Source organism: Bombina bombina, chromosome 4 (genome assembly GCF_027579735.1).
Source record: "Bombina bombina isolate aBomBom1 chromosome 4, aBomBom1.pri, whole genome shotgun sequence".
Classification (NCBI taxonomy): Eukaryota; Metazoa; Chordata; class Amphibia; order Anura; family Bombinatoridae; genus Bombina; species Bombina bombina.
The window spans coordinates 284,556,495-284,578,783 of NC_069502.1; the positions used below are offsets into that span (position 1 = coordinate 284,556,495).

At 40.2% G+C, this 22,289-nt stretch overlaps 1 protein-coding gene across 8 annotated transcripts in view; it reads left to right on the forward strand.

Annotated features, from left to right (window-relative positions):
- LOC128656206 (glutathione hydrolase-like YwrD proenzyme) overlaps positions 1 to 22,289 on the forward strand; it is a 628,013-nt gene that overhangs the window by 94,860 nt on the left and 510,864 nt on the right. For 2 of the 8 annotated variants that reach the window (XM_053709987.1, XM_053709983.1), the window contains exon 1: positions 1,524 to 1,581. The exons of the other annotated variants lie outside the window; for them this stretch is intronic. The gene's annotated coding sequence lies outside the window, so the exon portion shown is untranslated. Of the gene's footprint in view, positions 1 to 1,523; positions 1,582 to 22,289 lie in introns of those variants that run through there. 8 annotated transcript variants of the gene reach the window in all.

Sequence of the window (22,289 nt, forward strand, 5' to 3'; positions counted from 1 at the left end):
AGAGAACACAAAAGAGAGGGGGGAGAGAGCGCAAAAGAGAGGGGGAGAGAGCGCAAAAGAGAGGGGGGAGAGAGAGAGCGCAAAAGAGAGAGGGGAGAGAGCACAAAGAGAGGGGGGAGAGAGAGAGAGAGAGATTTATTTTTCCCTCTGCCATCTGCCACCCACCACCCTCTGCCACCACTTACATTTTGACATATTAATTGCGGCCAGATCGTGTGTGCGCGCACACGCACGCCCCCCACCCCCAACGCACGCTTCCCCGACAGGCATTTCCCATTGCTGGCCAGAAGCTTACCAGCGATGGGCCGCCTACCCGCCTCCCTACAGCTGCTCCCACCCACCAACGATTGGCACCATCGCTGGCCAATGCAGAGAGGGGCACAGAGTGGCCCTTTCTGCATCAATGTGCCAAAAAAGGTATTGCAGTGATGCCTCAATATCGAGGCATCACGGCAATACCTTGAAAGCGGCTGGAAGCGATCAGGATCACTTCCAGCCGCTTGAAACCCCTAACGACGTACAGGGTACGTCGCTGGTCTTTAAAGACCAGTTTGTGTGTGACGTACCCTGTACGACGTGTGTTGTTAAGGGGTTAAAATTGCATGCTCTATCTGAATCACGAAAGAAAAAATTTGGGTTCAGTGTCCCTTTAATATTGTTTTTACTTCTGTGATTACATTGTATATGTCTCTGCAGAATGCCCCCTTATCTCAGGGCTGTTTACGAGTTGCAATTTAGCCAATCAGTGCAGTCTCATTTGTAACAGGAGTGAGCACAGTGTTATTTATATGGTACAGATGAACTGTTTCTGTCTTGCTGTGAAAAGAGTATAAAATGGACTGAGATAAAGGCGGCCTGCAGGGGTTTAAAAGCAGGCAGAGATTTAGAGTTTTAGATGTTATAATGTATATTAATATAACAATATTGGCTATTCAAAGCTTAGGGAATGGGTAATAAGGCGTTATCTATCTTTTTAAACAATACAAATTTTGGAGTAGACTGTCCCTTTAAGCTTTGTCCAAATCTAAACCGAGGTTCTGCCACATACATATGTTCACGAGTACTAATTTTATCTCCTTCACTGTCAGTGTTTTGCTCCACTGGCTGCTAATGACACAAAACATTGTTTTTACCCTTTCCTTCCCTTCCATGAGCCATTGACTTCCTTTAAAAATCTGTAGGCAGCTCTGGGGACACTACATTTTGTTTTACAGATTTTACAGGTGCTTGAACTACAGAACAGTCCATTCAGTTCAATATTGGACTGACTTTAACTATGTGTTTAATCCCTTTGCAGGCAACAGTGCTTGAGTACAGTACATAAATGTATGATTTTAAAAAAAGAAAAAGATTTACTATGCATTTTATTCTCTTAAATAATTACACGATTACTGTGTACATGTAATATTCAGTATGAGGTTTAGTGGCCTAAAGTAAACTACCTGCTTTGTGAAAATTCCAGTTCCTTTGTTATTTCTGCAGCTTCCAGCCTGCAGGTGGCACTGCAGAGTTATGTAATGTAGCAACTTTTGTAACGTTCCCAGCTCCTTTCTGCGTATTGTTGTTATGTTTACAATTTATGTAAGTATGCAGTGTGTATGTTCCGTTTTTGAGGTTGTCTAACTAGGCCATGTTTATAGGGTGACTCTTGTTTGTCTCTTGCTGTATTGCGCTAGTGCTATTTGTGCAGTTTATGTCACACTACTAATAACAGTGAAAATGGTTAGAGAGGAAGACGTACTATCATGTGATTAGTTTTTTTTTTCTTCCTTTTCCTGGAGGAGCAAAAAAAAAAAAAATAAAGTTAAATGTCACATCTGTACATGGGCATCTCCAGGAATGACCAACAATAATAGACAAATAACTAGAGTGGTACTTGTGAATTGGAAATAAAAATGCACTTATTTGCTCTAACGCCCGTCAGTATATGAAGGGAAATGCATTCAACATATAGGAGGGTAAAATTGGGGAAAGGGGATAAAGGAATGGAGAAAAGAGAAATGGGTAAGCCAAGAGGGAGTTTGAGGGGTAAAGATGAGAAAGGCTGGGAAGGAGAGAGCAGAAAAAAATACGGGAGATGCAGTGTGGAATAGAAGATAATAGGGAGAAAGGAAGATTTTGTTTAAAGGGGCAGCCTGGCCTCCAATGCACTTTGTGCTGCAAATTTCCTGTGAGAACTATGTTGTGGATGTGACTGGTAGCAGGGTAAGTATGATGCTTGTATAGAAACTAGAGTACAGAGAGAGTGGGCTGTAAGAAGTGTGATATAGAGTGGGCTCAGCATCTCAATGTAAGGCTGTACTGGAACATTGGAGGAGACAGGGACTAGGATTTTTTTTATACCTCTGGTCCTTAAATGGACAGTAAAGTTAAAATTAAACTTTCTTAATTCAGATAGAATTTTAAACCTTTGGCTGCTAAGCCATTTACCACCTGGGTGCTAAGCTAGTTTTGAGTTTTTTGTTGCAGTTCACGTTTAAACACTTTTAGAAATAAAGTTTGTGTGAATAAACTATACAAACTATATATTGTTTTTTTCAGCAGACCTAGCAGATTCCAAATATAGCATTATTATATGTGTATGTCTCAACAGGTTTTAAAAATATAGCATCAAATATGAAAAAAGTGTGTTTTTATAGAAAAATAAAATTGCAAACTATTTTTTATTAACTCTATCATCAAAACCTGTGTTGCTAAATATTTGCAGTAGGTAACCTGTCTAAAATAAGCAGAAATTGAGAACATTTCCCTGTGTTTTTCTACCGTTTTATTGCTGATGTGTCAATTTGATCGACCTTAACAAAAAGCATCTTTAAATGTAATGTATTGTTGCCAGCAATTAAACAAATCTAGCTGCCTGGGAAGTTAAGATATGACAACTAAACTATATATTTTTTTAATTACACCCCCAGCTGCATCAAATGAGGTCTTATTTATATCACAAATCTGAAGTGTGCAACAAATAAGCGAATATCGCACTTGTAAAAAAAAAAATTAAACAAAGCAACATGTTCATTTATATCTTACACACTCCAAATTTTTGCTAGCAATACATGCAGCCCCTCATTTGATGCGCCAAGGGGTGTATTTTCCAAAACTGTGTACCTTGTATACTGTATCTTAAATTCCCAGGTGACTACAACTGTCTAATTGTAGACATCACCCCAAATGTTTAACGACAATTTTAAATAAAATTTTCTAGGTTGCCATATCTGCACTTAAACAGCTCTAGCCACCTGGGAAATTAAATTAGGGTACATAAAGTACAAATAGAAAGTACACCCCCTGATGCATCAAATGAGGGGCTATATGTACTTCTAGCACAAAAGTGGAGTGCGCAAATATTAATTGAATATTGTGCTTTGCTTAGAAAATATTTTTTTCTAAGCAAAGTGACATGTTCATTTATGTCTTTCGCACTCCAAATTTGTACTAGCAATACATGCAGCCCCTCATTTGATGCGTCAAGGGGTGTACTTTCCAAAACTGTGTACCTTGTATACTGTATCTCTAATTCCCAGTTGGCTACAGCTGTTAAACTGCAGACATGGCTACCTTGAAACACTTAAAACTGTTTAACTGCATATACAGGTGAAACTCGAACAATTAGAATATCATGCAAAAGTTAATTTATTTCACTAATGCAACTTAAAAGGTGAAACTAATATATGAAAGACTCATTACATGCAAAGCAAGATAGTTCAAGCCGTGATCAGTCATAATTGTGATGATTATGGCTTACAGCTCATGAAAACCCCAAATCCACAATCTCAGAAAATTAGAATATTGTGAAAAGGTGCAATATTCTAGGCTCAAAGTGTCCCACTCTAATCAGCTAATTAAGCCATAACACCGACAAAGGGTTCCCGAGCCTTTAAATGGTCTCTAAGTCTGGTTCAGTAGGAATCACAATCATGGGAAAGACTGCTGACCTTACAGTTGTGCAGAAAACCATGATTGACACCCTCCATAAGGAGGGAAAGCCTCAAAAGGTAATTGCAAAAGAAGTTGGATGTTCCCAAAGTGCTGTATCAGAGCACATTAATAGAAAGTTATGTGGAAGGGAAAAGTGTGGAAGAAAAAGGTGCACAAGCAGCAGGGATGACCGCAGCCTGTAGAGGATTGTGAGGAAAAGGCCTTTTAAAAGTGTTGGGGACTTTCACAAGGAGTGGACTGAGGCTGGAGTCAGTGCATCAAGAGCCACCACACACAGACGGATCCTGGACATGGGCTTCAAATGTCATGTTCCTCTTGTAAAGCCACTCCTGAACAACAAACAACGTCAGAAGCGTCTTAATTGGGCTAAAGAAAAACATACCTGGTCTATTGCTCAGTGGTCCAAAGTCCTCTTTTCTGATGAGAGCAAATTTTGCAACTCATTTGGAAACCAAGGACCCAGAGTATGGAGGAAGAATGGAGAGGCACACACAGCAAGATGCTTGAAGTCCAGTGTGAAGTTTCCACAGTCTGTGTTGATTTGGGGAGACATGTCATCTGCTGGTGTTGGTCCACTGTGCTTCATTAAGTCCAGGGTCAACGCAGCCGTCTACCAGGAGATTTTGGAGCACTTCATGCTTCCTTCCACAGACGAGCTCTATTGGGATGCTGACTTCATTTTCCAGCAGGACTTGGCACCTGCCCACACTGCCAAAAGCACCAAAACCTGGTTCAATGACCGTGGGTTTACTGTGCTTGATTGGCCAGCAAACTCGCCTGACCTGAACCCCATAGAAAATCTATGGGGCATTTCCAAGAGAAAGATGAGAGACATGAGACTGAACAATGCAGATGAGCTGAAGGCCGCTATTGAAGCATCTTGGTCTTCCATAACACCTCAGCAATGCCACAGACTGATAGCTTCCATGCTACGCCACATTGAGGCAGTAATTGCTGCAAAAGGGGCCCAAACCAAGTACTGAGCACATACAGTATGCATGCTTATACTTTTCAGAGGTCCTATATTGTTCTATGTACAATCCTTGTTTTATTGATTGCATGTAATATTCTAATTTTCTGAGTTTGTGGATTTGGGGTTTTCATGAGCTGTAAGCCATAATCATCACAATTATGACAAATCACGGCTTGAACTATCTTGCTTTGCATGTAATGAGTCTATCTCATATATTATTTTCAACTTTTAAGTTGCATTAGTGAAATAAATTAACTTTTGCACAATATTCTAATTTTTCGAGTTTCACCTGTATAACCCCTATACGTTTAATCGACTTCATTAATTGACTAACCTAATTCTAAATGATTTTAAAAAATCTTGAGCAGTAACATATATCTGTCCCTGCTCATTGTAGCAGGGACGATAGAAGTAATCTGAGTAGACTGCTTTGACCAATATGAGGCTATGCTTGGCTTTTGCACAATCCCCATTAGCTGAGTGAGGCCCCAGAATTTCCTCATCTCTTGCAAATTGGTCGCAGTTCCATCGATGTGCTCTGGCATGGTGGCTCAATTCTGCATCAGTATTTTGAAAAAATTGTTCAGCATACAGATTTGTCTGCTGAACAATAAATTCTAAGAACTTGTTGATGGGTTCAAAATTTGCAGTGCCCACCAAGAGGCCAGAATTGCCAGTAAATGGAGGCAACACTGGCTGAAGCATATTAGGGGAGGTCCAGTTGTAGCTTGGAACAGGCCTGCCCATAACTCCCACAATATGCCGTGCGGCCACTGCAGATGTTGTTGCAACATCCCCCATGCCCCTGACTCCCACAGTATGCTGTTGGCCACTGCAGATGTTGTTGCCATCCATCTACCATGGGAACTGACAACTCTGAACTGTCTGCGGCCACGCCGTGGCTCAGTTGGTTCATCTGTCTTCCTTGAACTGTCACTATATGATGACAGCCCAGGGAAAAAGTCGCTGTCAGAATCTTCTGCAGCAGATGTATCATCAGAGAAGAATTCAGAGTCTAAGTTCATAAAAATCTCAGCTGCTTCCTCAGCACTCATCAGACGCTTAGCCATAATTCTCTTTACAAAAATAAAGATATTTTCAAAGAAATTATGCTGCTAGAAATAAAATATACATTTTACTACAAAAAATAAGCTTTTTGCAGCAAAAATTAAAGGATTTTAGACTATGGGGAAGCTGAGCAAAGAGGATGCTTACTCACCTAACACACAGGCCAAAAGACTGATAAAAATATTAGTTTTTCATAAAAAGCATCCCTCTACCATTGGTAATTTGTAACCACATAATCTAGGTGATTTTGGGATTGAAAATATAATATCAGGAGCCATATTGGAAAAGGGAATGTGACATTTTACAGCTAAGTGATCACTGCATTTACAGTGATTACTACAGTGATTAATACAGTGATCATTTAGTTAGAATATATAAACCAATATTTTTTTTTTTTAAAGATATATGAGTTAATTTTTAGAAAATATATTTTGGGGGTCTCTAGGCAGTTTTGATTTTTATTTATGAGCCCCTAAAGACCCCCACGTTTTCTTTTTTTTTTTTTTTTACATTTAGTTTAATAACTTTTTTTACTTTTTTTTGCAGATGCCACATACTGTATACTGTTGGAAAGGTGAGGCGATTACCTTTCCAACAGTGGGTCTTGGGGGTACGAAGGTACTAGGCTTCTATGCAGCATTTCCCCATCTCCCTATAACTGACAATTGTCAGTTGTCCATAAAGTTGCGCGGTGACGTCACAACGTGAAGCCCTGGCGATGCCTGTCACTATGCAGGCCAGATCGCCGGGGTAAGAGCGGGTGGGAGCTCCCAGATCTCCCTCAAAGTGGGAGAGTGCTAGCGACGGCTCTGAGCCGTCGTTAGCACCTGACTGAGACAATTTGCAATGGCTCAGATCCGTCGTTAGCACTCGAGGGGTTAAACAACTCTCCAATTTACTTTTATAATTTGCTTTGTTTTGTTGGCATCCTTTGTTTAAAAGCATTCCCAGGTAGGCTCAGGAGCAGTAATGCACTACTAGGAGCTAGCTGTCGATTGGTGGCTGCAAATATATGCCTCTTACCATCAGATGTGTACAACTCCTAGTAATGCATTGCTGCTCCTTCAAGAAAGGATACAAAGAGTTTGAAGCACATTTGAAATTAGAAGTCAATTGGATAGTTGTCTAAAATGGTATTCTTTATCTGAATCATGAAAGAAAAATGTGGGGTGTTGTATCCCTTTAATTAGCTGCTCCCCTCAGTGCATTCACTGAGTGCATACACAACCTCATGTGTCCCTGACTCGGGGTTACCTTTTGGCCACTTCCTTCCATATGCATACTAAGTGTTGTGCTGCTGCGTAGCAGTATAGCTATTTGTATCACTATTGAGGGACTTGAACAAATCCTGCTGCTGGACTAGCAACTGGAGAGAGTTGCTTGTTGTACACATGAGTTGTAAATCATTTTTTTTTTTTTTTTTTTTAATTCTCTTTTTATTATTGCAAGAAAAGGACAATAACATCAAGACAATACATCGTGTGCGGTATAAATTGACAGAGATTTAAACATTTCTCCAAGGTGTGTGAGACGCTAAGGCGCCCTACGAAACATGTCTCTACGAATTTAAATCCATAGGGTTATGGTAGTCCATTACACACGTTTAGAGTCCAAATCGTCCAAAGATACTTTCAGATATCGTTCCTTTGCAATATTTTTTTTACATTTTTTAACAAACAAACATTTAAACAACATAGTTATCAAACTACAAAACAATATTAAGAAGATAAGGACAAGAAAAGGCGGTAATAATAGTATGCACCTGTATGTAAAACCTGTGCTCTCTACATGATCCTCTAAGGTTTCTCTTCCCCCCCCTCCCTCCCCCCCCCTTTTAGAATGATTAAGTGAGAGTAGATAGGATGGAGGGAAGAGGGGGAAGAAGGGGGAGAGAAGAAGAAAAAAAAAAAAAAAAAAAGAGAGAAATTAGTTACTGTCCACTAGAACAACATCAATTCTACCCGAGGCTGTTCAGGGCTTTGATCTTTGGCACTGTCTATGATGTGTTGCCAGTCAGCAGACATACCCAACTGAAGTATTGTCTCCAGATGAGCGAAGGGCTGCAAGATTTGTCTCTGTATGGGTGGGTCTAGTTTACTTAAAAGCGGTTTCAATTTCCTAAGGAAAGGGCGTAATCTGTGCATGGTGTCTAGTCTGGCATCGTATTGCTCCACGAAGAGTTGTCTGAGTAGTGTGTGCCTGAACTGAGCTATTGTCGGGGACTGTCTTGTAATCCATCTCTGAAGGATACAGTGTCTCGCAAGCAACATGCACAATGTGAGGAATCTATGAAATCGCACGAGGGTCTCGTCCCATTTAAACAAGAAGATCTCTGCACTTGTGAGCGTGATCTCCTCACCCAGTGTAACCCGCAACCAGTATTGGCATTGTCCCCAGAACTTTTTGATCTTGGGGCATGTATAAAAGTAATGTTGAAGTGTAGGGGCAGCTGCTCTGCATTTGACACATATGTCGGCTAGTCGTCTGTCCCATTTGGACAATCTATGTGGTGTAATATAGTCCGAGTGTAACAGTCTCGTTTGTGCTTCTCTATAATGCACTGCTAATGTGGCTTGCCTCGTGCGCTCCAGGCTATTTTTTATGTCTTGTTCTGTCAGGTACACCGAGCATGTATCATTGAGTTTTGATAATATATTAGAAAGGATCGGGGTCTCGCTCTGCCTCAAGAGACGCATATAAAAATGGGAAAGTGAGAATCTACCCAGCCGAAACATCGTTTGGGATATCGCAAAGGGTGACCCCCTCCCAGAAGCTTGCGTTGGAAGCTTTTAAGGAGCAGACATAGTGTCTTAATTGTAAGTATGCGTAGAAGTGACCGTTTGGGAGTTGGAATTTGTTCTTTAGTTCCTGGAAAGACCTCACTATATGTTGCAAGGGATCCATTACATCTCCGATGGTTTTTAAACCCCGTTCCCTCCAGACACGGAACGGTTTGTGATCACTTCCAGCCGGGAAGGAGGGGTTGCCCATTATCGGAATAAATTTCGGGGAGGTGGCGTCAATCTTCAGGTACTTGTGTATCAGATACCAAGCTCTTAGAGGATCTCTATACAGCATACTCCTGGTGATCTTAGAGGGTAAGGTCCCATTTCCATACGGTAGATAGGTTAGCGCAATAGGCGCCGTTACTGTTTCCTCTAGTTTCGTGTCACAGAAATGTCCCGTGTTCATTTGCCAGTCTGTCACCAGACGTGCCAGAGCTGCCCAATTGTATAATTTAAGATTGGGGAGGCCCAATCCTCCTGCAGTATAAGGGGAATGAAGTTTGTGAAGCGCTATACGCGGTTTGCCCCCCTTCCACACAAAGCGGGTTATGGCTCTTGTGAGCAGAGTTGTAAATCATTTTAAACATAGTGGCTCATTAGCAACGAAAAAGTTATTCAAGTGGGCATTTGTCACCTTTTGCCTCCTCTCTGGATGCCCATGCTCATTTCTCCATAAGCAAATATACTGTACAGCAAGCAATATATGTCTCTCTTATTTCTTATTGGCTCAGTAAAAAAAAAATTGTGGTAGAAAAACATTTATCATTTATGACTTTTAGAGACAACACCAAGCTACACCTTTGTTTTGAAAACTGGTATGAAACATAGATTTAAAAAAATAGTGCTGCTAATCATGTGTATTTTAATAGACACAGAGAGAAGCGCACTCACAGGAATGAACAACCAGCTCAATAACATTGTTAGCGTGTTCTATGGCGATTTTCCACCTGGGTGCAGCTTCTTTTTAGCCCAGTAATGCTTTTCACAGAGTAGAACTTTCCTGTAGTATATCAGTCTGATTCCTCCTATTATGGTCAGTCCAGCACCGAAATTCCAGGCAATTCCTCTTTGAACAAGGAACACAGCAACCCCAAATGATCAATTTTGTCTTCATTGGGCTTCGTCAGTGAGGTATAGCCATATTCCTCTAAGCACGCTGATCAAGGAGTCTACGTCTGGTTGCCCATTTTTCCCTTAGGAAACCAGATGTGGACTTCTTGCCCAATGTTCTTTGAGGGATATGGCTACACCTCACTGATGAGGCCCAAAGGAGGACGAAGTGATCGTCTAGGGTTGCTTTTTCCCTTGTTCAGAGGAGAATTGCCTGGTATTTCGGGCTGGACTGACCTAGTTAGGTGGGATCAGACTGATATACTTCAGGGATGTTTTCCTCTGTGAAAAGCACAACTGGGCTAAAAAACTTCTCCCAGGTGGTAACCAGGCCATAGAACATGCCACGTAGCTGTTGTTTATTCCTGGCTGCTTCTCTTTCTGTTTGTATTGGAATTATGACCCTGGGGGAAGTCTCCCTACGGGTGATGGGGGAAACCATATGTGGACTCCTTGTCTGGGGTTGCCATTTACTTTTTTTAAGAGGAGAATTGCCTGGTATTTTGGGCTGGACTGACCTTATGAGGCGGGATCAGAGTGATATACTTCAGGAAAGTTTTTCTCTGTGAAAAGCACAATTGGGCTAAAAGAAGCTACTCCCAGCTGGTAACCGGACCACAGAACAAGCCACTGAGCTGTTCGTTCCTGGCAGACTGCTTCTCTTTCTGTTTGTATTTGTAATCATGTGTGATACCTGTCCCCAGAACTAAAGGATGCTTGTGAATATAGTGTCTTTTCCTACAAGATAGATTTAATTTAATTGTTTTCTTTAAATAGATTAATGAATTTAAGAATGAAAGAAGTATATAACACAAAATGTTAGCGCAGGAAGATTACTAGTATTTTTAGATGCAAGGATTTACTGATATGTAAATAGCAGGAGCTGTTCGATTACCAACAAAACCTTGTTATAAACAAGGCAGTTGTCATTACTGATCTGACCTCTGGTCCTTTAACTTTGCAGACTGCAAGATATGTTTGTCTCCTCCTTAATCTTTGCAGCCTCAGTCACACTCTACAACAGTCATTTTACAACTACCAAAGTGTAACTGCATGATAGCCGCTGCTGCCCAGTAGAATGCTTCCAACCTTTTATGTCAAAGGTTATATCAAAAAGATATTGTTTATTCTTTTTTAATTTAATGTTTAATGTATTATAAGTAGTTATAGTCTTACTTAAATATAAATCATTTTGATATATATAGAAACATAGATATTGCCTATAGGCCCGGCAAGTTTTCCTATAAGTATATATCTAGTTAGTAGGATAGCCTAATGCTTGTCCCAGATGCAGTGTTTGTCATTACTACCGCTTGTGGAAGTTTATTCCATGTATCAATCATCCTTTCTGTAAAGAAGTGCTTCCTCAAATTACTCCTGAATATACTACCCTTGCACTTGAGATTATGACCCCTTGTTCTTTCTTTTTTATGTAAAATACTCACTGGCTCAGTTTTACTAAGCTCTTTAAAATACTTGAAAGCTGCTTTCATATCACCTCTTTCCCTTCTCTGCTCTAAGCTATACATATTTAGGTAATTGAGCCTCTCCTTGTACGTTTTATTTTTTAGACCATGTACCATTTTGGTAGCCCTCCTTTGCACAGATGCTAGTTTGTTTATATCCATCTGAAGATATGGCTCCAGAACTGCACACAATACTCAAGATGAGGCCTAACTAATGATCTGTAAAGTGGCATAAGAACCTTATTATTTCTGCTGCAAATACCTCTACAAATACATCCAAGCATTCTGCTGGCCTTACTCGCAGCATTACTACATTGTTTACTAAGTTTTAAATCATCTGAAATAATAATTCCCAAGTCCTGTTCCTCGTCTGTAACAGTCAGTAAAGTGTCATTAAGTCTGTAATAAACGTTTGGATTTTTCTTCCCTAAATGCATTATTTTACACTTTACTGTGTTAAACTTTAGATCATTCATTTTCCAATCCTATAATTGTTGTATATCACTTCTCATTTTGTCTACCCCCCACTGGAACATCTACTCTATTATAAATGTTTGTATCATCTGCAAACAGACAGAACAGAACAGGCCCCAGAACTAACTCCTAAGGAACACCACTAGTAACAGCCCCCCTCTGCTAAATGTACTCCATTTAATAAGACACTTTGTTTTCTGCCCATAAGCCAGCATTCTACCCAGTTCACAATTTTTGAGTCTAGACCAAGGAGATACAGTTTGTGAATAAGTTTATTGTGTGGGACGGTGTCAAATGCTTTACTTAAATCTAGACATGCTACATCAACTGCTCCACCCTGGTCTAATAATTTTTGTAACATAATTAAAATAATTATTATTATTACAAACATTTCAATCGCCTGTTTTTGGTGGTTATTAATCCTTATTTATGGGATTTATGTGGTTTTAAGTTACTGCTCCAGAGACAGAGATTTTTTTCAGCTTAAATTTTAACTAATAGAGTTATAAGATAGACACCGGTGTCTCCTAACTATAGCCAAAAGAAAGCTATTTTAGACAGAGTTTTGAAAAACTGTACTAAATATTAATTTGAATGGATGTTTTAGATTGTGTTAATAAATTATTTATTTGTGACATGCACTCGTTTTAGTCATTTTATTCATGGGAAGTTTTTATTAATTGAGTGTTTAATTTAGACACACCAGACTGCCGTAGGCGCTACCTCCTCCCTGTTTTTTATCATAAGTAATGAGACAATCTGCAATTTGCTTATCTCCTTCTATTATTCTACCATCAACTGTTTTCAATTTTAGTATTCCAACGTTATTGCTTCTATAAAGGTAAGACGAGTCCACGGATTCATCCTTTACTTGTGGGATATTATCCTTCCTAACAGGAAGTGGCAAAGAGCACGACAGCAGAGCTGTCTATATAGCTCCTCCCTTAGCTCCACCCCCAGTCATTCTCTTTGCCTACTCTAAGTACTAGGAAGGGTAAAGTGAAAGAGGTGATAAAATATTAGTTTTTAATTTCTTCAAGCAAGAGTTTAATTTAAATGGTACCAGTGTGTACTATTTACTCTCAGGCAGCAGATGGATGAAGACTGCTGCCTGGAGGATGATGATCTTAGCATTTGTAACTAAGATCCATTGCTGTTCCCACAGAGGCTGAGGAGTACAGGAAACTTCCGTGTGAGGAACGGTTTCATGCTATGCAGCAGTGAGGTATGTTCAGTCATATTTTTCTGGAGAGACTGTGTATTTCAGAAAGGCTGACATTATACCCAGGAGGGTAAGGGTAAGCAGTAATCCTAGAGCTAAAAGAAGGGCATTACTTAGCTTACATATGGGGGCAATTACAAATATGGTTGACACTGAATTGCAAATGTTTGTGAGCAAACGTTTTTTTGATTTGGGAGTGCTTTAACGTTTTTGTGGGCAATAAAGTTTTGGGCAAACTTTATTAAGGGCACACATGGCTTAACTTTTGGGTCTCAGAACCCACATGGCTAGTTATAACCGCTCTGGTGCGGTTCTTTAAGGCTGTGGAGACATTGAGTGAGATGGGCGGGGCCTATTTTCGTGCCTCAGATGCGCAGTTAGTTTTATCAGCAAGCAGCAAACTCTAACTCCTGATGGCCCTGGTGTATGTTTTGGGCCAAATCGAAGCTTTTACCCCACATTTTCAATCCCTGAGGGCAGGTAGGACCACAGCAGGGCTGTGGCAAGGTGCTGAGAGTGTTTTTTTTCCGGATCTGGGCCTATTTTTGATCCGGTTTGCAAATTAAGGGGTTAATTGTTAAAAGTTTTGTGGTGCAATCATAACTACCTATATTGTGTCTACATACAAAATTTTTAAAGATTTGGTGCATGTTTAGGCTGTTTTGCAGAACGTGTATGCTTTTTTTCTCTTAAAGGCGCAGTACCGTTTTTTAAGATTGTTATTTTTTTTCACTAAATAAAGTGTTTTATGCTTGTTTGTAGTTACTAGCCTGTTCAACATGTCTGACATTGAGGAAAGTCAATGTTCAATATGTTTAGAAGCCATTGTGGAACCTCCACTTAGAATGTGTCCCTCATGCACGGAAAGGCCAATAAATTGTAAAGAACATATTTTAGCTACTAAAAGTATGTCGCAGGATGATTCTCAGTCATCTAATTCTCCCCAAGTGTCACAACTGTTAACGCCCGAACAAGCGACGCCAAGTTCTTCTAGTGCGTCTAATTCTTTCACCCTGCAAGATATGGCCGCAGTTATGAATACTACCCTCACAGAGGTTTTATCTAAGCTGCCTGGGTTGCAGGGGAAGCGCAGTAGGTCTGGTGTGAGAACAAACGCTGAGCCCTCTGACGCTTTATTAGCCATATCCGATGTACCCTCACAATGTTCTGAAGTGAGGGATTTGCTGGCTGAGGGAGAGATTTCTGATTCAGGAAATATGTTCCCTCAGATAGATTCAGATATGATGGCTTTTAAATTTAAACTAGAACACTTCTGCTTATTGCTCAGGGAGGTTTTAGCGACTCTGGATGATTGTGACCCTATTGTAGTTCCAGAGAAATTGTGTAAAATGGACAGATTCCTAGAGGTTCCTGCCTACACTGATGTTTTTCCGGTCCCTAAGAAGATTTCGGAAATTGTTACTAAGGAGTGGGATAAACCAGGTATTCCGTTCGCTCCCCCTCCTACTTTTAAGAAAATGTTTCCCATATCTGACGCCGTGCAGGACTCGTGGAAGACTGTCCCTAAGGTGGAGGGAGCTATTTCTACCCTGGCTAAGCGTACAACTATACCTATTGAGGACAGTTGTGCTTTCAAAGATCCTATGGATAAAAAATTAGAGGGTCTTCTGAAGAAAATATTTGTTCACCAAGGTTTTCTTCTCCAACCTATAGCGTGCATTGTTCCTGTAACTACTGCAGCGTCCTTTTGGTTCGAGGCTCTGGAAGAAGCTCTTCAGGTTGAGACCCCATTAGATTATATTCTGGATAGAATTAGGGCTCTCAAGCTAGCTAATTCTTTCATTACAGATGCCGCTTTTCAATTGGCTAAATTAGCGGCGAAGAATTCAGGTTTTGCCATTTTAGCGTGTAGAGCATTATGGCTTAAATCCTGGTCTGCTGATGTGTCATCAAAAGCTAAGCTTTTAGCTATCCCTTTTAAGGGTAAGACCCTATTCGGGCCTGAACTGAAAGAGATCATCTCAGACATCACTGGAGGGAAAGGCAATGCCCTTCCTCAGGATAAGACGAATAAGATGAGGACCAAACAAAATAATTTTCGTTCCTTTCGGAACTTCAAAGGTGGTCCCTCTCCCTCTTCCCCTGCCGCAAAGCAAGAGAGGAATTTTGCTCAATCCAAGTCATTCTGGAGACCTAACCAGACTTGGAACAAGGGTAAACAGGCTAAGAAGCCCGCTGCTGCCACCAAAACAGCATGAAGGGGTAGCCCCCGATCCGGGACCGGATCTAGTAGGGGGCAGACTTTCTCTTCGCTCAGGCTCGGGCAAGAGACGTTCAGGACTCCTGGGCTTTAGAAATAGTAACCCAGGGGTATCTTCTAGATTTCAAAGAATCTCCCCCAAGGGGGAGATTCCATCTTTCTCAATTGTCTGTAAACCAGACAAAAAGAGAGGCGTTCTTACGCTGTGTAGAAGACCTATATACCATGGGAGTGATCTGCCCAGTTCCAAAAAAACTGAACAGGGGCAAGGGTTCTACTCCAATCTGTTTGTGGTTCCCAAAAAAGAGGGAACCTTCAGACCAATTTTGGATCTCAAGATCCTAAACAAATTCTTCCTTCAAGATGGAGACCATTTGGACTATTTTGCCAATGATCCAGGAGGGTCAATATATGACCACCGTGGACTTAAAGGATGCGTATCTACACATTCCTATCCACAAAGATCATTACCAGTTTCTCAGGTTCGCCTTTCTGGACAAGCATTACCAGTTTGTGGCTCTTCCCTTCGGGTTGGCCACAGCTCCCAGAATTTTCACAAAGGTGCTAGGGTCCCTTCTGGCGGTTCTAAGGCCGCGGGGCATAGCTGTGGCGCCTTATCTGGACGATATCTTAATCCAGGTGTCAACTTTCCAACTAGCCAAGTCTCACACGGGCATCGTGGTGGCTTTTCTAAGATCTCACGGGTGGAAAGTGAACATACAAAAGAGTTCACTTATCCCTCTCACAAGAGTTCCTTTCCTGGGAACTCTGATTGATTCGGTGGACATGAAAAAATTTCTGACGGAGGTCAGGAAATCAAAAATTCTATCCATCTGCCGAGCTCTTCATTCCATTCCTCGCCCGTCAGTGGCTCAGTGTATGGAGGTAATCGGCTTAATGGTAGCGGCAATGGGCATAGTTCCGTTTGCTCGCTTGCATCTCAGACCACTGCAACTTTGCATGCTCAAACAGTGGAATGGGGATTATGCAGATTTATCTCCTCAGATAAATCTGGACCAAGAGACCAGAGACTCTCTTCTTTGGTGGTTGTCACAGGATCATCTGTCCAAGGGAATGTGTTTCCGCAGGCCAGCGTGGGTCATAGTGACGACGGATGCCAGCCTATTGGGCTGGGGTGCAGTCTGGAAATCCCTGAAAGCACAAGGATTGTGGACTCAGGAGCGATAGAACTGGGAGCGATATTCAATGCGCTTCAGGCGTGGCCTCAGCTGGCGTCGGCCAGATTCATAAGATTCCAGTCGGACAATATCACGACTGTAGCATATATCAATCATCAGGGGGGATAAAGTGTTCTCTAGCCATGATAGAGGTTACCAAAATAATTCAATGGGCAGAGACTCACTCTTGCCATCTACCAGCAATCTATATCCCAGGAGTGGAGAACTGGGAAGCGGATTTTCTAAGTCGTCAGACTTTTCATCCGGGGGAATGGGAACTCCATCCGGAGGTGTTTGCACAATTGATTCAGCAATGGGGCACACCGAAATTGGATCTAATGGCGTCTTGTCAGAACGCCAAACTTCCTCGTTACGGGTCCAGGTCAAGGGATCCTCAGGCAGTACTGATAGATGCTCTTCAACCTGGCTTATGTGTTTCCACCATTTCCTCTCCTTCCTCGTTTGATTGCCAGAATCAAACAGGAGAGGGCTTCAGTGATTTTGATAGCACCTGCGTGGCCATGCAGGACTTGGTATGCAGACCTGGTGGACATGTCATCTCTTCCACCATGGACTCTGCCACTGAGACAGGACCTTCTGACTCAAGGTCCGTTCCAGCATCCAAATCTAGTTTCTCTGCGGCTGACTGCTTGGAGATTGAACGCTTGATCTTATCCAATCGGGGTTTCTCGGAATCGGTCATAGATACCTTGATTCAGGCTCAAAAGCCTGTCACTAGGAAAATTAATCATAAGATATAGCGTAAATATCTTTATTGGTGCGAATCCAAAGGCTACTCATGGAGTAAGATCAGGATTCCTAGGATTTTGTCCTTTATCCAAGAAGGATTGGAGAAGGGGCTATCAGCTAGTTCTTTAAAGGGACAGATATCTGCTTTATCAATTCTACTGCACAAACGTCTGGCAGATGTTCCAGACGTTCAGTCGTTCTGTCAGGCTTTAGTTAGAATCCAGCCTGTGTTTAGACCTGTTGCTCCGCCATGGAGTTTGAATTTAGTTTGAATTTAGTTCTTAAAGTTCTTCAAGGGGTTCCGTTTGTACCTATGCATTCCATAGATATTAAGCTTCTATCTTGGAAAGTTCTGTTTTTAGTTGCTGTCTCTTCGGCTTGAAGAGTTTCTGAACTATCTGCATTGCAATGCGACTCGCCTTATCTTGTTTTCCATGCTGATAAGGTGGTTTTGCGTACCAAACCTGGATTCCTTCCTAAGGTTGTTACTAATTGGAATATTAATCAGGAAATTGTTGTTCCTTCTCTGTGTCCTAATCCTTCTTCTCAGAAAGAGCGTCTGTTGCACAACTTGGATGTGGTTCGTGCTTTGAAGTTTTACTTGCAAGCGACCAAAGATTTCCGTCAAACATCTTCTTTGTTTGTTGTCTATTCTGGAAAACGTAGAGGTCAAAAAGCTACGGCTACCTCTCTTGCCTTTTGGCTGAAAAGCATCAACTGTTTGGCATACGAGACTGCTGGACAGCAGCCTCCTGAAAGAATTACAGCTCACTCTACTAGAGCGGTGGCTTCCACATGGGCTTTTAAAAATTATGCTTCTGTTGAACAGATTTGTAAGGCTGCGACTTGGTCCTCGCTTCATACCGTTTCCAAATTTTACAAATTTGATACCTTTGCTTCTTCAGAGGCTATTTTTGGGAGAAAAGTTCTTCAAGCAGTGGTGCCTTCTGTTTAACCATCTGTCTTGTCCCTCCCATTCATCCGTGTCCTGTAGCTTTGGTATTGTATCCCACAAGTAAAGGATGAATCTGTGGACTCGTCTTACCTTTATAGAAGAAAAGTAAATGTATGCTTACCTGATAAATTAATTTCTTCTATGGTAAGACGAGTCCACGGACCGCCCTGTCATTTTAAGACAGATTATATTTTTTTGTTTAAATTCAGTCACCTTTGCACCTTGTAGTTTCTGTTTTTTCTTCCTGTACCTTCGGTCGAATGACTGGGGGGTGGAGCTAAGGGAGGAGCTATATAGACAGCTCTGCTGTGGTGCTCTCTGCCACTTCCTGTTAGGAAGGATAATGTCCCACAAGTAAAGGATGAATCCGTGGACTCGTCTTACCATAGAAGAAATTAATTTATCAGGTAAGCATAAATTTACTTTTTTTCTTTTTCCACTACTATATCTAAATAATGTGCTATCTTCTCTTCCGCGTGAGCTTTAACCTTTCTAATAAACTGCTTAGTCTTTTTTTTTGTTGGAGTCTCCATATTTGCATATCATCATCTTACTGCATATGTCTGTAATTTTTATAAGCTATCTTTTTTTGTCTTTACAGCATGTGCTACTTCTTTGGAAAACCATAATGGTTTCCGCTTTTTTTTTTTTACTTTTACAGACATGTCTAATACAGTGTGCGGTTGCATCTAAAATTCCCACTGTTCTTGAACCCCTGTAATAAGTTTTCCCTTTTAAATAGTTGTTTAGGCATTCTCCCATGTATGAAATATCAGCCTTTCTAAAGTCTAAAACTTTTGTTTTAGTCTGGGTGGACAGGTTTTGCACATGAATACTAAGGGGTAAATTTATCAAAGCCATTCTCCTTTAATTCCGTCCAAAATAGCGCATACAAACTGATCGTCATATTTATCAAAGCACTTTGTGCCTATAATTGCGCAAATCTGAAAGAAACTTCTTTGCACTCCGCTTGCATTCGCCTAGACACACGGGCGCGCTCCTAAGTGCAACAATATACATTAGTAATAGGTGTAATTTACCAGCCCGATCTACAAATACGCCCAGTTTCTTATTTATCATTGCTTTGCGCTGATAGAGAACTGAAATTTCGGCTTCAATTGCGTGTTGTATATTTCGCCATACAGACTGAGGCGAACACCATTATAATACATGCTGTGATGCAGTACTTTCTTCTTTTAACTAATTTTTCTAAGGCTCAGCGCCAAGCAGAGACTATTATTGCCAGAAATTTGCGCTTCCACAGGCGCATATGGGTACCAACAGTTTTATATCTATCTATCTATCTATCTATATAGATATATATATATTTATATATGTATATAGATATATTTATTTTTGCGATCTTAAATTATCAACATATGGCAAAAACAGCACAGAAACATTATATAATATAAATATAAGCTAAATAGTTACCTAAAAAATGCTTTTTTAATAATCAAAACATGGCGGCGTAAATATTTATAGGTATGTACTGTGATAAATAAGGAGTAAATGCTTTTTCTGACAGGCGAAATTTATCATTATTACGCCCCAGCTCACCTGTGCAAAGTTACATTTATTTTTTTGCTAAATTCAGGCGCACGTGCGCTTCTCCAGAGGCGAGCTGGGGAGCAGTTACAGGCGAAGCACATACAGAGTTTGCCTAGCCTTTGATAAATCTACCCCTAAACCAAACAGATTGATGATCACTGGATCCTAAGTTCTCACCTACAGACACATTTGAAACTGTATCACTGTAATTATTAAATATAATATAGCTTCCTTTTGTGTTGGTTCCTTAAAGGGATACTAAACCCAAATTGTTTCTTTCATGATTCAGATAGAGCATGCAATTTTAAGCAACTTTCTAATACACTCCTATTATCAATTTTTCTTCGTTCTCTTGATATCTTTATTTAAAAAGCAGAAATGTAAAGCTTAGGAGCCGGCCCATTTTAGGGTCAGCACCCTCGATAGCGCTTGCTTATTGGTAACTACATTTAGCCACCAATAAGCAAGCATAGCCCAGGTTCTGAAACAAAAATGGGCCAGCTCCTAAGCTTTACATTCCTGATTTTTAAATAAAGATAGCAAGCTTGATCTTACATCCACATTGTTCTCCTCCAATACTCTGTTACACATCATAGAGAAAACAATACCAGATACATCAAAGAGATAATTTTTACGGCTGCTAAACTATGTATAGCTTGGGCATGGAAAAAACCTGATCCTCTGCATCTGGCTGAAATAAGTGCAATGGTCGACTACATGGCCATGATGGGAAAAACGGTTTTATAATTCAATTGATCAAATGGAGACATACTGGTCCGTCTGGGACACCTGGCTACATAAATGACTCAGTCCTTATTTCTCTAACCCGCTCAGACGCCGACACAATGAGAGATAGCAATGTCTAACGTTCCCTCTCCCCTCATCCCACCTATGTGAGCGGATCCTACTTTGTTAGCAATTATGGATGTACTAAATACGAACGCACAGATAGTAATAAGATTTAACAGCAAAAAAAGGGGGTAGTAATTGCGCTGGACTACTTGGAATCAGACCTCTCCTAAAAAACACATCTACCTCTATGCTGTGTTAAAAGTGTTTATACAAAGATGCAAGGGGGTATTTAAGAGGGCACTAGAAAAAGCTAAAGATTCCCAAAAAACACATATAATGACAATATTCATATCAGACAATATATATATATATATATATATATATATATATATATATAACAGATTTTATTGTATAATTTATATCAATAAGAAATCATTAAAAAAGTCATTTAAAAATCGGGACGTCTCCCTTAGAATATTTGCTCACTAAATACAGTGTATATAAAAAAAAATTTGGACTAGTACCATATGCAGATTACTATATGTTTAAATATTTTAAAATTAAAAATGCTGAAAATAACACGCTGGTAATAACACGCTAATACAGATATGTTGAGAAAAAAACGTGTGTTGGAAAGAACAACCACCTTTGTATATATTGCATCCAAATTTTAAGATAGTAGTGTTACACACAGGTCTCTAAACAGAAAATATTTTCGAGTGGTAAGTGATACGTGTAATTAATGGTCTGGATGGTATCACAATATAGTCTTTTTTTTAGGTAATGGTATACAGTCTTTTATGTATCTTACTCGTGTACCTTAGTTTGTCCTGGAATCAGATGTAGTTCATTTTCCTCCTATTGCACCTGCGCTTTGCAGACATTTCTTTTATGCTGCTGTAATGTTAGACTTCCAATTGGTCGCTCACCGTCATGTGACTTGTTTCCCTTTCATCACAGTCTGTTGCAAATAGTAACAAACTTTATTTCATACACAATGTAGATACCGTAGTATTACCTTGTTTGTAGTGCTTGCTCTTAGTGTTTGAAACACGCAAGCTATCACATCAGTTACAGGATGGTATAAGTCGATGTAAGATGCTGGTCACAGTATAACCCGGGTTCTGTGGATTGTATGGATTGATTCTCTTCTGCAAAACTTTGTCCGTGGTTCAAATAGAGTCTTTCATGTGGTTTTGCTTACCACTGTTATAGATATTACTGCATTTAAAATGTCAACGTGTTTCACCCAGTTCTGGACTTTTTCAAGATAAGTTTTCGGCAGGAAGGTGGTGTTATTTAAAGACCTATGTGCTCTGTTATTGGTCCAATGTAAATTGCTTCTTAGGTGGTATTAGAGATCTTAGTCCATTTTGGTTTAAGGTGGAATTTGGAGTTAATCATATTTCCATAATTATATATTATCACAATCCATATTTCTGAAAGATATAGGGTGTTTACCAAAGAATATCATGCCTAAGTTATTCTACCCTCTTAATATATTGGTTCTATTAAAATGTAAATCATTAATGAGAACATTTTTTATTCAAATAGAAACAGAGACAGGTCAAGTTCTGAATTAAGACCTTTGGGGTATAATGTATCAAATTTATATATAAGTTCTGCTTCCTTAATGAGCAGTCTTTTTTCAATGTTACCTCCTCTCCAATTATTTGGAATCTTTTTTTATTCCTCAATATTTCAAATCACTGATATTGCCTTTGTGAACATCTTTGAAATGTTTATATAGATGTGTGTTATCTGCTTCGTTTGTTATGCTACACAAGTGTTCCCTGATCCTATCTCT